The sequence below is a fragment of the Onychomys torridus genome, chromosome 10, assembly GCF_903995425.1.
Source record: "Onychomys torridus chromosome 10, mOncTor1.1, whole genome shotgun sequence".
Classification (NCBI taxonomy): domain Eukaryota; kingdom Metazoa; phylum Chordata; class Mammalia; order Rodentia; family Cricetidae; genus Onychomys; species Onychomys torridus.
In genome coordinates, this window is record NC_050452.1 from 55,198,967 (window position 1) to 55,213,193 (window position 14,227).

Consider the following 14,227-nt stretch of genomic DNA (forward strand, 5'->3'; position numbering starts at 1 on the left):
CTTCCAGACTGAGCAAAGTGTCCCTGTGTAAGCCTAAGGTTTCAAACAGCCAGCTCATGCACTAAGGACAGGTCCTGGTCCCACAGCCTAGGTGCCTCCCAAACAGTTCAAGCTATTCAATTGTCTCACTTATCCAGAGGGCCTGATCCAGTTGGGGGCTCCACAGCCATTGGTTCATAGTTCATGTGCTTCCATTCGTTTGGCTATTTGTCCCTGTGCTTTTTGCAATCTTGGATTCAACAATTCACGCTCTTGCAGACCCTCCTCTTTCTAGACAGTTGGACACCTGGAGCTCCACCTGGGGCCTGGCTGAGAATCTCTGTATCCACTTCCATCAGTTATTGCACAAGAGTTCCAGCTGGACTGTTAGGGTGTTTGGCCATCTGATCACCAGACTAGGTCAGATCAGGCTTTCTCTCGACCATTGTTAGCAGTCTACAGAGGATGTATCATTGTGGATTTCTGGGGACCTCTCTAGCACTCTGCCTATTCCTGTTCTCATGTGGTCTTCATTTATCATGGTCTGTTATTCCTCATTCTCCCTTTCTGTTCTTGATTCGGCTGGGATCTCCTGCTCCCCTAAGCTTTCTTTCCCTCAAATCTTGCCCTTCATTACTCCCACTGTCGTCCTGGTTGTTCATGTAGAGATCATCCATTTCTCTGTCATTGGGTGATCCCTGGGTCTTTCCTAGGGTCTCGTTTTCTAGGTACCCTCCCTGGAGTTGTGTAGCAGTCTAGTCATCTTTGTTTTACATCTAGTATCCTCCTATGAGTGAGTACATACTATGTTTGTCCTTCTGAGTCTGGGTTACCTCACTCAGGATGATTTTTTCTAGATCCATCCATTTGCCTGCAAACCTCATGATGTCATTGTTTTTCTCTGCTGAGTAGTACTCCATTGTGTATATGTACCATATTTTCTTTATCCATTCTTCAGTACCTCAACATATTATGTACCAACTGCGTATGTCTGAGAGGAGAGGGTATTTCTAGAAAGGATACCCATTTGAATCAGAACACTAACTGAAGATGACCATTCCCCAAATGAGGAGGTTATTAGCCAATGCCTATGAACATGGACAGAACAGAAATAGAGAAAGGGCAATTCTCTGCTGCTGCTGCTGCTGCTCTGTGTGTGTGTGTGTGTGTGTGTGTGTGTGTGTGTGTGTGTACCTATGAGGTGTGCATATGTGTATACACATGTGTATGTGTGATTGTGTTTGTGTGTGAGTATGTATGTACACATGTTATGGTAGTTTGAATGTAACTGGCCCTCATAAACTCATAGAGAGTGGCACTATTAGGAGGTGTGGCTTTGCTGAAAGAAGGGTGTCACTGTGGGGGAGAGTTTTGAGGTTTCTAAGCTCAAGCTATCACCCGATGTCTGAGTCCGTTTACTGTTGCCTTCTGATCAAGATGTAGCCAACACCATGTCTGCCTGCATGCCGCCATGCTCTCTGCTCTCTACCATGATGATAATGGACTGAACCTCTGAACTGTAAGTGAGCAAACCACTCCCATTAAATGTTTTCCTTTATAAGAGTTGCTGTGGTCATGGTGTCTCTTCGTAGCAGTAGAAACCCTCACTAAGGCAGAAGTTGGTACCAGGAACTGGGGTGTTGTGATAGGTCTGACCACAGTTTTGTTTAGAATAATTTGGGCTTTGGTACATTGGGTTCTGAAAGCAGTGGGATGCTTTAAGCACTGCTTAATGGGACATGCAAGCAGGAACATGGAAGACAGCAGTGCTAAGAGTTATTTGAACTGTGAGCGGCTGATTCAAAGGGTTTCAGAGGAGAAGAATTTTAGCATGTTGCCTAGAAATTTTTCTTGTAATATTTTGATGAAGAATGTGACTGCTTTTTGTCCTAGTTCCAAAGAGTGTGCCTGAGGCTAAAGTGAAGAGTTTGTGATTAATTCCATTGGCAGAGGAAATCTCAAAACAGCCTAGTATAGACTCTGTCCTGTGGTTACTGGTGGTAACTCTAATGAAGATTTATAATGAAAAGGAGCAAGCTGAGAAAATAAAAATACAAAATCTACAGATTGAGAAAAGGAACATCAGGAAGTGGAATGGAACTAAATCCTGTGTTCAAGGAGATAAATGGATTAAGAAATGGAATAAAGGGATTGATGACCTCAGGGCAAGATCCCACCCACCTAAGTTTTCAACCTGTGAAGAAACTAAAGAAAAACTTAGAGCTGAGTGTGGTGGTGCACATCTTTAACCCAGCACCCCAAAGGCAGAGGCTGATGGATCTCTGAGTTTGAGGCCAGCCTGGTCTAGAGATCTAGTTTCCGGACAGCCAAGCTAAGGCAATGAAGAATAGAAAGCTGGTAAAGACTTAATTGAATGAGGGGGCCATGTTTCGGGCCTGGTAAGCAGCAGAACTTGGCAGCTTCAGCCATGTGGTTCTGCTTTAGAGTCAAGGATAGAAGAAACAGGTTATGGAATTTGCCTCTGTACTAAAGAAAGCTGCTGAGCCCATGCATGTGTCAGGGGTGTCCCTGAATGGAGGCCTAGAGAGGCCATTGTGTGAAGCTATGAAGTTGAAGCCTGGATTGCCTTAGAGAACCCAAGATGTTAGAAATGCCAGAGTCATGGGATACCTGCTGAGGAGAGCTGCTAACAGGGAGTGGAACCAGCCCAAGAGAAAGAAATGTGTTGCAGTCAACAAAGCTGAATGGAATTGGAGATCTGAAGAGCATTTTGACATCAGACATGAAGATTCAGAATTTGGAGTTTGTCCAGCTGGTTTTTGGTCTTGCTTTGGTCCAGTATTTCCTCACTACCCTTCTTTCCCTATTGTTTTGGAATGATAATATATAGCCTGTGCCATTACATGTTGGAAGTACATGATCTGTTTTTGGATTTTGATTTTATAGGGGATTTTAGTTAAGAGATTGCATGAATCTCAGAAAAGAATTTTAAATTTGAACTTTTAAATACTGTTATAGACTATGAGGATTTTTGAAGTTAGACTAAATTAGTTTTGCATTATGAGATTTCTACAAGCTTATTGGGGCCAGGGAGTAGAGTGTGATAGTTTTAATGTAATTGGCCCCCATAAGCTCATAGAGAGTGGCACTATTAGGAGATGTGGTTTTGTAGGAATAGGAATGGCCTCGTTGGAGAAAATGTGTCACTATGGGGGCAGGCTTCAAGGTTTCTTATGCTCATGATATCACCCAGTGTCTGAGTCTATTTCCTGTTGCCTTGTGATCAGAATGTAGCCAGCCATCACCATGTCTGCATGCATGCCACCATGCTCCCTACCATGATGATAATGAACTGTAAGCAAGCGAGACACCCCCATTAAATGTTTTCCTTTATAAGAGTTGCTGTGGTCATGGTGTCTCTTCACAGCAATAGAAACCCTAAGACACATGTGTACCTGTGAGTGTGTCGGTGTGTATACACATGTGTACATGTGAATGCATCTCTGTGTGTGTATATGTGAATGCATGTGTACATGTGAATGTGTCTGTGAGTGTGTGCATGGAGGCTTGTGGAACTCAGAGGTCAGATTCAGGTGGTGTTCCTTTGGAACTATCCACCTTGTTTTTTGAGTCAGGGCTTCTCACTGTGGTTTGCCACTTAAGGTGGTATGATGGCTGGTGAGCCAGAGGGATCCACCTGTCTCTAGCTCCCCGTGCATGGATGACAAGCATGCACCACCACACTTGCCTTTTTTACATGGGTTCTGGGAATCAAATGTGTGTTCTCATGCTTGTGCCGAAAAACATTGTGCACTGAGCTTACTCCCCAACCCCTCTCTGTCTCTTCCTGAACTCCTGCACTTGGACCATCTGCCTCCTGGTACCTTCAGACAAGGATCCCCTGGTTCTTGGGTCTTTGGGTTCAGGGACTTACAGGAACAATTCTCCCTGGTTCTTGGATCGAATTATCTCACCAATTTTTCTGATTCTCTAGCTTGTATGTGACAGATCACGGACCTTCTGAGCCTCTGTAATCACATAAGCCAGTTCATGCCATATATTTTCTCTGTGTGTCTGTGTCCTATGGATTCTGTTTCCTGGGAGAATGACAATTCACTCATTTCATGAATATATATATATATATATATATATAGGAAATGTAGTCATTGATTGCTACACAGCCCTTGGCTCCTTCTTTAGTACTTTTCCTGTTTGCTAGCCTCCCTTTTCACCTATCAAAATCTTCCTCCTTCCAGGTTTATCTCAAATGCCACATCCCCCGGGATGAGAGGCAGACCATCTCCACCTGTAGTCTGTTCTGCAGGTCATGGTTTGAGTTAAATGCCTTGCACAAAGCCTGTCTGTACAGGAGACACAGTAAGTCCCTGTCTGTGTGTTGTTTACCATCCTCAAACACAGCAAAGGAAGGCCTTCTTGTGAACTTAAACATAACCTTGAGAGCTATGGCCTGTACACACCTTTGAATGGTGGGCTAGTTAGCTAAGGTGAAGAACAGAACAACTGTGCAGAGTGAAGGGATTTAGCCTAGAAAAATCCACACACACTGGGCATTCCTCCAGACAACATGGCAGTCCTAGGAAAGAAATAGGAAGTTTCTCTCTCTAACAAGGAGAAATAAACCTACTAACGACCAGTACCAGGTAGGTAGGGGAGGCAGAACTGGAAGGAAGGGAGAAGAAGGAAGTGTGTGAGGTTATTCCTTAATAAAAAAAAAATTCACTTATAAATAAGCAATGTTATTGCCTGAATTGATTTCCAAATACCACCAGCCAGCCACCTCATTGAATACACACACTGACCCTATGTCATTAATACAATGATCATCAGTAAAATGATGAGAAAACTAATTCCAGAGATAACAGCAGGCAGAGACCCCGCTGATGCTGAGGGTTGATTTCCTAGACCCCTTTCTAAGACTCTGCCCTTTCCAGGCCTGTGTGAAGACTCTGACCACTGTTCATAACGTGAAGACACAGTCAAGCCTTGGAGCTGCAAAACTACTTATCATGAGACCATTAGGACTTTAAGACCTTTGAAAGAAGATTGTTTATCTTAAAGGATATACAGGAACAGAAAAGATAATACTGGGTATCGTGAATGGTGCCTTAAACCTCAGGACTGGGAGACTAAGATAGGAGATTGGGTCAAGTTGGAAGCCAGCTGGGTTATATAGTGAGACCTTGCATCAAAGAAACGATGGTAGGTGGAAATGTAGTTTAGTGGTGAAGTGCTTATGTAGCATGTGAAAGGCCCTGAGTTCATTCCCCAGCCCCACAAAAGAGGAAGGGGAGAAGGAGAAAAAACCAGGGAAGCAGAAGGAAAAGTAAAAAGAAAGAGGCGAAATGAAGAAAATATTTACAGGGAAGTGTTATAAATAATATTAATGATATCACAAAAACATCATTTCTTAGAAATATTAAATAACCCTGTCCTACTACAGCAGTAAATCAGTGTAAATTTTAATACCAGTTAGAAAACAGGCCATGAATAGGCTGTAGAATGGGCTTGTGTACCAAGGCAACCTGGAATTTATCCCCCAGGTCATTCATTCAAAACATTAATAGGCCATGGATATAGCTTAGTGGCAGAACACTACTGTTCTCTCTCTCTCTCTCTCTCTCTCTCTCTCTCTCTCTCTCTCTCTCTCTGTGTGTGTGTGTGTGTGTGTGTGTGTGTGTGTGTGTGTGTGTGTGTGTGTGTGTGTGTGTATGTATGTGTGTGTGTGTAGCCACACATGTCTGTATGTGTGTAAGTAGAGGCCAGAGTCGGACCTCAGGTGTCTTGCTCTATCATTGCCTTCCTTCAGGATTACTATCAGATCCTGAAGCTAGACTAGCAGACAGGAATCCCCAGTGGTCCTCCTACCTCTGCCTCTGCCTCTGCCTCTGGACAGCAGCACAGAGATTATAGACATGTGTAGCAGTGCCTAGCTTTTTGTGTGGTGCTGGGTTCCAAACACTGACCCCCATGCTTACACAGTAAGTGCTCTTACCCATTGGCCAATCCACTTTCATAATGTGTACAAAGAACCAGCTTTTCCCTCCAGTACTGATAAAAACAAAGCTCAAATGGAATGCACTCTCACTAAATCCACAGGAATGGGATAATCTTTAGTTTCTATTGGCAGCCATGTGAGCTGCAAGTATCCTCGCTTAGTAAACAGCAGGTTCAAATGCCGACTGCCTTAGTTCTGGCTCTGCTATTGTGAACAAACACTATGACCAGGGTAATATCAAAGAGGCTTAGAGCCCATGATCATCTTGAACATGGTAGTCAACAGGCAGGCATGGTGCTGAAGCTATAACCACAATCTTACATCTAATTCATAAGCTTGAGGCAGAGGAGGAGGAAGACAGGAAGAGGGAGGGGACAGGAAATTCTGTGGGCTTTTGAAACCTCAAAGTCCAGCCAAGTGACACACCTCCTAATCCTTCCCAAACAGTTCCACCAACTAGGGACCAAGCACTCAAATGTATGAACCAATGGGGCCATGGTTCAAACCATTTCTTGGATTTAAGCCATGCCTAGTGTCCTTTGGCTAATCATCGTGCACGATTCCTGAGCTATATGATATCAATATAGTAGGTTTTCATTTGGGCCGTCAAAAATTATAAAGCTTAGTACTAACTGCGACCTGGCCACAGAACTTAGAAGAGGTCAACTGCAAAGTAGAAGGGATATATAGTTAGACTGGGCTAGCAGTTCATTCATGGTTATAATTTACTTGAGTAAAATTAGTTTGCTAAGATCTCAATCTGTACAGTTTGGACAGAACCCACTGTTTGTTCTCTGAACTGCAAGTAACAGAAACATATTATTTTTACCCAACTACTTTGTAACATGCTAACTTTTTCTACACTAACTATTTCTCCTCCTTTGGCTATTTTTTTCAACCTGGTTTTCACCACATTATGACAAAACAATGATCATCGGAAGACCTAATTCATGCTTTACCAATATAATGACCCCAAAAGAAGAAAATAGTTTCTCCAAATTCCACCATCAATAGAGGGCTAACTTGGGATATCTGGATACAGACATATATATGCCCATCTGTGAATTGGTCACTCTGATTTAGATTGGTTATGTCTGGCAGATAGTTGCTGAGATCGAAGAGGTAAAATCTCATATCAGGCAAAAATAACAGGACATCATTCATTATATTACCTTAGTATGTTCCTTCTCAAATGCCACACAGTCTCAAGTTTGATAAATAACACTAAAGGCTAAATTATGTCCCAGTTCCCCAAATGCACACTTTGAAGTCCTGGCCCCCGACACCTCAGACTGCAACACAGTCTGGCAATAGGACTTAATGGTGTGATTAAGCTAAAATGAGGCCACTGGGGTAGGTCCTAATGCAGTCTTATGTTGGTGTCCTCATAAAGAGGGGATTTAGACACAAACACACATGCACATAAACAGAAGGGAAAATGATAAGAAATGAGAGAAGGCAGCAGTCTGCAAGCCAAAGAAAGAGGTTATAAAATAAACCAGGCATGCTGGTACCCTCACCTTGGACCTCCAGCCTCTAGAAATGTAGGAAAATAGTTCCTGCTAGTTAATCCTCCACTTCCTTCACCAGCTTCCTTCAAAGAGATTGATATGCAGAGAGACATTCAGATGAATTTCTAAACAGTCTTATTAAAGAAGAAACACAGAGCTAAATACAGGGATAATAGCCAAAGAGATCAGAGAAATAGTGAATAGCCATGACTAGGCTTAGCTTACCACTACGCAGCTTGCCTAGAGAGAGCTTCTTCCTTTCTAAACTGTGCTTTTATTGCCTTCCTCTTCTGCCTTCTCATTGGCTCTAAGCCCAGCCACATGACTTCTTCATCACTGCCTGTTTATACAGACCTCCAGGTCTCTGTGGTTGGTACTGAGATTAAAGAGGTGTGTCGCCACACTTGGCTGTTTCCTTGAACACACAGAGACTCTGCCTGCCATGTGATCAGATTAAGGGCATGTGCTACCACTACCTGACTTCTGTTTTATGGCTCGCTATGACCTCTGATCTCCAGGCAAACTTTATTTATTAAAATACAAATAAAATAAAATCACATTTCAGCATAATTAAAATATCACCACAACATTCAGCCATCTCAATTACTCCAGCCAGACCTTTTGAGGCCAGACATGTCAGTGAGCTGGTCTTGTGACTTATTATAGAACAAGGAATTTCTGAGGCTATGTTGAAAAATTTTGGCAGCTTCTACTTTATACACTGGAATGCTAACTTCTTGGGACTGGAATGCTAACTTCTTGGGAAGATGTCAGACACCATAGGAAAAGTGTGGCTCCCTGAGAACCTCAACATAAGAAAGTTCAGTTGGAAAGCCTCTCAGAAAGAGATACCCCACTGATCTCTCTCATCTTCAAGCCATCCCAGCCAAGCCTGAAATGGACATGAAGAAGCCATCTTGGACACCTAACTGGTGACTCTTAATACATCTATATGTCACTCTGCCATCTGGTTGTAACTTTGATCTGAAGAAATCTGAAGCAAGAATTGTCCAGTTGATACCTGTAAATAAGCACACATGTATACACACACATGCATACACACACAAATGGCCACAAGTTTTCATTTTAAGCAAGTAAGTTTTGAAGTGAACCTACAAGTAACCAAAGGTATCTATAGGAAATTGTACCTAAGTAAGTCATATCCACTTTCCTCTGTGACAATACCACATCAGTCATATATTGAAAGCATAGTATATTCATTTGTTATGGCTATTATAGCAAACTAGCACACTGTGTAGCTTACACAATAGAAATTTATTCTCTCAGAGTCCTAGAGACTCGCCCAAGCTGAAGGTTTCAGGAATTCGGTTTCATTTGAGGCTTCTCCCCTTGGCTTGCAATGGTTACTTTCCTAATGTGTCTTCTCATGGCCTTCTCTCTGTACATATGTACAACACACACACACACACACACACACACACACACACACACACACACACACATCTGGTTTCTTCCCATATATCCTAACCTTTTTTATAAGTACACTGGTCAGAATGCATCAAGGCCTACTCTCATTTTAATTTCATCTTCAAATACAGTCATATTCTGAAGTAATGGGAGTCAGGACTGCGACCTCTGAATCCAGAGGGAAGCATTCACAGCTCAGTGTGAAACACTTTGTACCGACCAAAGCAGTGTTGCTCAAGGCTGCTTCCACTGTGAAATAGCCTCTGTCATCTATAAATGACCCTGAATCAATGAGCAACTGAATAGGGAAGGGATACAGGACTCATTTGAATCTGAAGAGGATTTGCATGGGTGACTCAGTGTTGTGCCTGTGGAGTGAAATACCTACATCCTTTTATGACCCTCTATGGATGTTTCTGTCTATCCTAAAGATACATTTGCTGTTTCTTGTCACTGTCACTTTAATCCCTAAGCAGGGCAGAGACTGAATGGCCATTTATTCCTCTGCAGGCCTGTTCGGTGTCTAGACAGGAACCTGACACTGAGAGTGACAAGGAAGTTAGAACTAGCTTACATTTGCCTGCAGTGCTCAGAGTCCAAGGAGAGGATGGGGGAGTTACAAACAGAAGCACAAGAGGAGGGATAGAGTAAAAAACACAGAAAGACCTCTGGAGTAGAGTTGTATGTGGGAACACAGGTGCTTACACACACACACACACACACACACACACACACACACACACACACACACCCCTCCCTCTCCTGCCCTGGGAGCATGTCCACGGCTCTTGCCCCTCTGGATTATAACCAAGCACCACTACAAGTCCACAGAATTATGTGATTCTGTCGCCAGCATCCGTATTGATTTACTTGCTGCCCTGAGAGAAGCTGTATCACCTCCCAGGGACATAATCTCCTATTTTCACCAAGGGAAAGGCCCTTCTTGACAGAGGCCTGGGGAGAGTCTATTAGCTCAGTGTCGCAGCAGGGGGGCTTCAGGCCAAGCCCAGACAGCTTAGTTTGCAGACTTCCCTTGCCAAGTAATGAGTCCGCAGCCTCGACCACAGGCTTAAGTTCTTCACCCCTGGTGTAACTTTGCCCAGACGCTGGGCCCTTCTGTAGACAAGCTAACATGAAACATAGCCTGAGCTCCCTGACGCTTAGTTAAAGCTGACTTCCAGAGTTTCTGTGTCGTTCTCCTACTGAGTCAGCAGAAGAGAGCTTCCCATTCTGCATCTCTGTTCTTGTTCCAGAAGGAGACTGCTGTGGATGAACAGATATGCACACTCCTGAATATCATTACAGAAGTAAACTCTCTACCCACCCCCTCTTCTCCCATGGCATCCAACTGAAGGACTTTTCTCACTCTGTTGTTTATGGAAGAGGCTGGAGCATTAGCTCCCCTCTCTGCCAGGCTTTCATTCCCATAGGAACACAGTGAGCACAGTAGAGGTTCCCAAACTTGACCCTGGGGAGGATTAGGTAGAGATAATCCAATTGGGAAGGGGTTAGAGACTTACTTTGGCATTGCAATTTTTAGCAACTTTTGCTTCCAGTTTTTGGGTTTATTTAGAGTTGCTTGGAGGGAGCTATTTGCATAGCAACCTCCCTAGCCTTCTTCTGTAGGCTGTGAACTGTGCTGAGATCCTGCACCCCAAGTTCAGACACAGAAAACTTTCTTCAGAAGGTAACAGGATTAGATGAAGTAAGGAGAGCAGAGTCCTCTTGAGTAGGATTAATGTCTTTATGCATCCTTTCTCCACCACATGTGGATGGAAAAGAAGACTTCCATCTATAAACCAGGAACCAGGGGCTCATCAGACTGAATTGTGCAGTACACTGATTCTGGAGTTTGTGGTCTCCAGAACTATAATAAGTAAACATCTGTTGTATAAGCCTCCCAGATCATGGTGGTTTGTTATAGTCACTAAACTGACTAAGGTAAAATTGATCCCAAAAGTTGAATGCTGCAATAACAAATGCATGCAAAAGTGGGAGAAGCTTGGAAACCCAACAGAGGATGGAGCCCTAGAGAGCTTTGAGATGCATTCTAGAAGCTGCCTGGGTTTCCACCTACAGACTCTGAAAGACGATCCTAGTGAAAACTAAAATGGAAATTGCCAAGGGAAGAGTTTCTGTCTTCCTGAGGAATGCACAAATAATCACAAACAAAATATTGGCAGAAATATGGACAGGCAAGATCATTCTGATAAGCTCTCTGGAGCAAATAAGAAATTTGTTATGCAAGACAATGGACAGGAGATAATGTTGCTATAAGTAGCAAATTTGGGGCTGAATTGTATTCATGCTCTAGTGTATTGTACAAGGCAAAAATTATGAGTGATGAAATGAAATTCTTTTCATGGTACTGTATCTCAAATCCAGGGCTTTGTGCATATGAAACAAGCAGTGTACCAACAAGCTACGTCCTCGGATCTGAGTTTAGTTGGTATCGTTTCTATTTCTTATTGATTTGTTGGAAGTTTCACAATATCTACAACATATTTTGATCATATTCATCCACAATTACCTCTCTCTTACTCCCACTAGTACCCCTCACTCTGTCTCCCTCCCCACTTCACGCCCCCCTTTCTTTGTTATTGAAAGACTGATGATATTTCTAAGTCAGCTGTTGAAGGGACTGCATGGTTCCTCTTGACTACGTTCAGCAAATTGCAGGAAGAGAAAATGAACTGAGGACAGAATTATAAAGCAGAAGAAACTAGGACTTAAAGGTTTGAAAGTTCTCTGCTGGTTCACATTGTAAAACATAAGAGACTGTACTTGGGAGAGAATGTGAAGTGCATAGGAAGCAAGTCTTTGATGCAGAGAGTAGCATGGGCCTGAACCTGGCATTTAATCAGTCAGCCCAGCAAGAGATCACCAGCCTAACCTGAAGTAAAACAATACAGGGAAGAATGAAAGGAACCTGTCAGCCTTCTTAGACTTTCTACATTGGGACTGTAAGCCAGGCTGGCTTTAGCATGGCCTATTGCTCCAGAGAAGAAGGCCCACTAGGTAATTTAGGGGCTTCAGGTCTGTCTCCTCAGTTTCAAAGAGGACACTTTTACTGAGCTTTTTGTAGGCCAGACAACTTCTTCCCAGCACCATGACAATCCATCCATGACAAACAGGGTGTTCGAAGTGCAATTAGAATTATGGAATGATAATACAGACCCCTGTAAGTCACCCCTCAAGATTCCAGTAGCTAGAACAAGCCCTGTTCATAGTCATTTTTTACCTACCACAAGACACACAAGAACTCAACAGTTAGTTGCCCAATGCCAGTGGATATGGCCCAGATTACACAACAAAGCAAACCCTGAGAATACTCAGCTTGACACAGCTGGGCCTATGGGAAGCTCAGACCCTCCTGTCACAACTAGGCAGTGTCTAAGTAACCACAGAAAGGCCTGAAGAAATATCTAAATTGGAAATCAAATTAGCCTAGTGCCAACAACATTTTCCCAGACTCCCCTAGAAGCATGCAGTGAGTCACCCATAGGCAAGCACTCTAACTACTAAGGAAAAATGTTAGCAACCAAGTGGCCATCAGGCATTAGAGAGCATTTAAGTTCCTTAGGCTCGGGAGTGCTAAGCTCTCTCCATAGGCATCTTGCCCATTAGCCAGCCTGTGCCTTGATCCAATACCCTTGAGGGCTCTGAGCAGCAGCTTTACAAGGGTAATTGAAAGGGTAGGCCTGGCTGTCTATTTATCATCTCTTGATCACCTAACACCATGCTACCTATTAAGATGAGCTAGGAGACACTGAGCTAAAGGTTACCTCAGCTGGAAGCTTTTCAGCAAGTTAACCAAGAGGAGACAAACAAAGCAAGATGCTCCTTAAATCCTCCCATTTTGGACCAATCTTATGTGCTAATTAATCATGATTACTCTATATAGTAAGCATATTTGAGGAGATTAATCTGCACTAGCCTGGGGTAGCATCCTAATTAACAATATGCTGAAGCAGCAGTCTCCTTCAAAGTGTAAGTACAGTGTTGCATCCCTTTGCAAAACAATAAATTGTATGACTTTATGTTGGGCATGCACACTAGTGGATACTGCACTGGCCTGTTAAAAACGTTCTGTTTTCTGACCTTTCAGACTCCCATCTTAGCAAGACGATCTCCTACTGTCAAGTACTGGTGGGATTGCCTAAGATCTTCTTGGGGTATCTTTATCAAGTAAATAAATTGATGGATAGATGATCATAGAGAGATGACAGATACATAGATGAGAAATATTCAGGTGACAGATTGTTACATGATAGACAGATAGATGGATAGCTGAAAGATAGATGATAGATGATAGATAAATAGGTAGATAAGCAGGTAGGTAGATAGATAGATAGATAGATAGATAGATAGATAGATAGATAGATAGATAGATGATAGATAGATAGATAGATAGATAGATAATAACCAGAAAAATGCCATGAAAGAAAGAGAAACTTCAAGATCAGTTGCTCACAATTTTTCACCAGTCTTTGAGTTGTTATCTCATGCATATCTAAGCATGATGTGATAGATAATGTAGACTATGTCCTCATTCAGTTTGGTTTTTAGTGGGTATATAAAAATGGAGCCATCTAAAAGAATATATGACTGCTCACCTATGTTTGTTTACCTAAGCTATATTCAACCTTGGCCTTCCCACTTCCACTCAATGTGTCAACAGTTTCTAATTCCACATAAGGCTCCCACACCATGAAGAAAGCAGAGGAAAATCAGAAAATAAAAAAATAAATAAATTTCCTTATAAGCCTACCTTAGGCTTAACTCAATTTTTTTATATATAACTGCTAACCCTAAGTCCCTGAAAGAAAAGGCTGAGTTGGAATGGGAAAAGGGAGTTGGTGATGATATATGATTGTTACCACTGTTACAGGCTAGAGAGCAGATAGAAGATAGAAGAAAACTTCTGCCTGAATTCCTCCAGAGAAAATTAACAGAAAGAGTGTGGAATAAAGGGAGAAACTGGTCACAGAAGTTACATGTGGGGGGATCGAGAGGAGAGGGGAGGGGAGGAGAGTGAAGAGAAGTGAATGGATTAGCTGGGAAAAGAGGGGCGAGAAAGGGAGGAGGAAGGGAGGGGAGGAAGGAATGTTAGGTAGAGGGAATGGTGGTTTGGGATACAGTCTCAGCCAACCACACAGAGAGGGATGGCTGGTGCCTACAGAGTCCTTCAGATTAGTGACTCAATGCTCAAAAGAAATGTTGAATTTTCATATTTTAAAAAAAGAAAGATTCTCCATATGTGTTACATAATCTATTTCAGGGCATTTTCTGAGGAATGCCAACTCCAAGACAGAAAGCCGTGTGCAGTAAG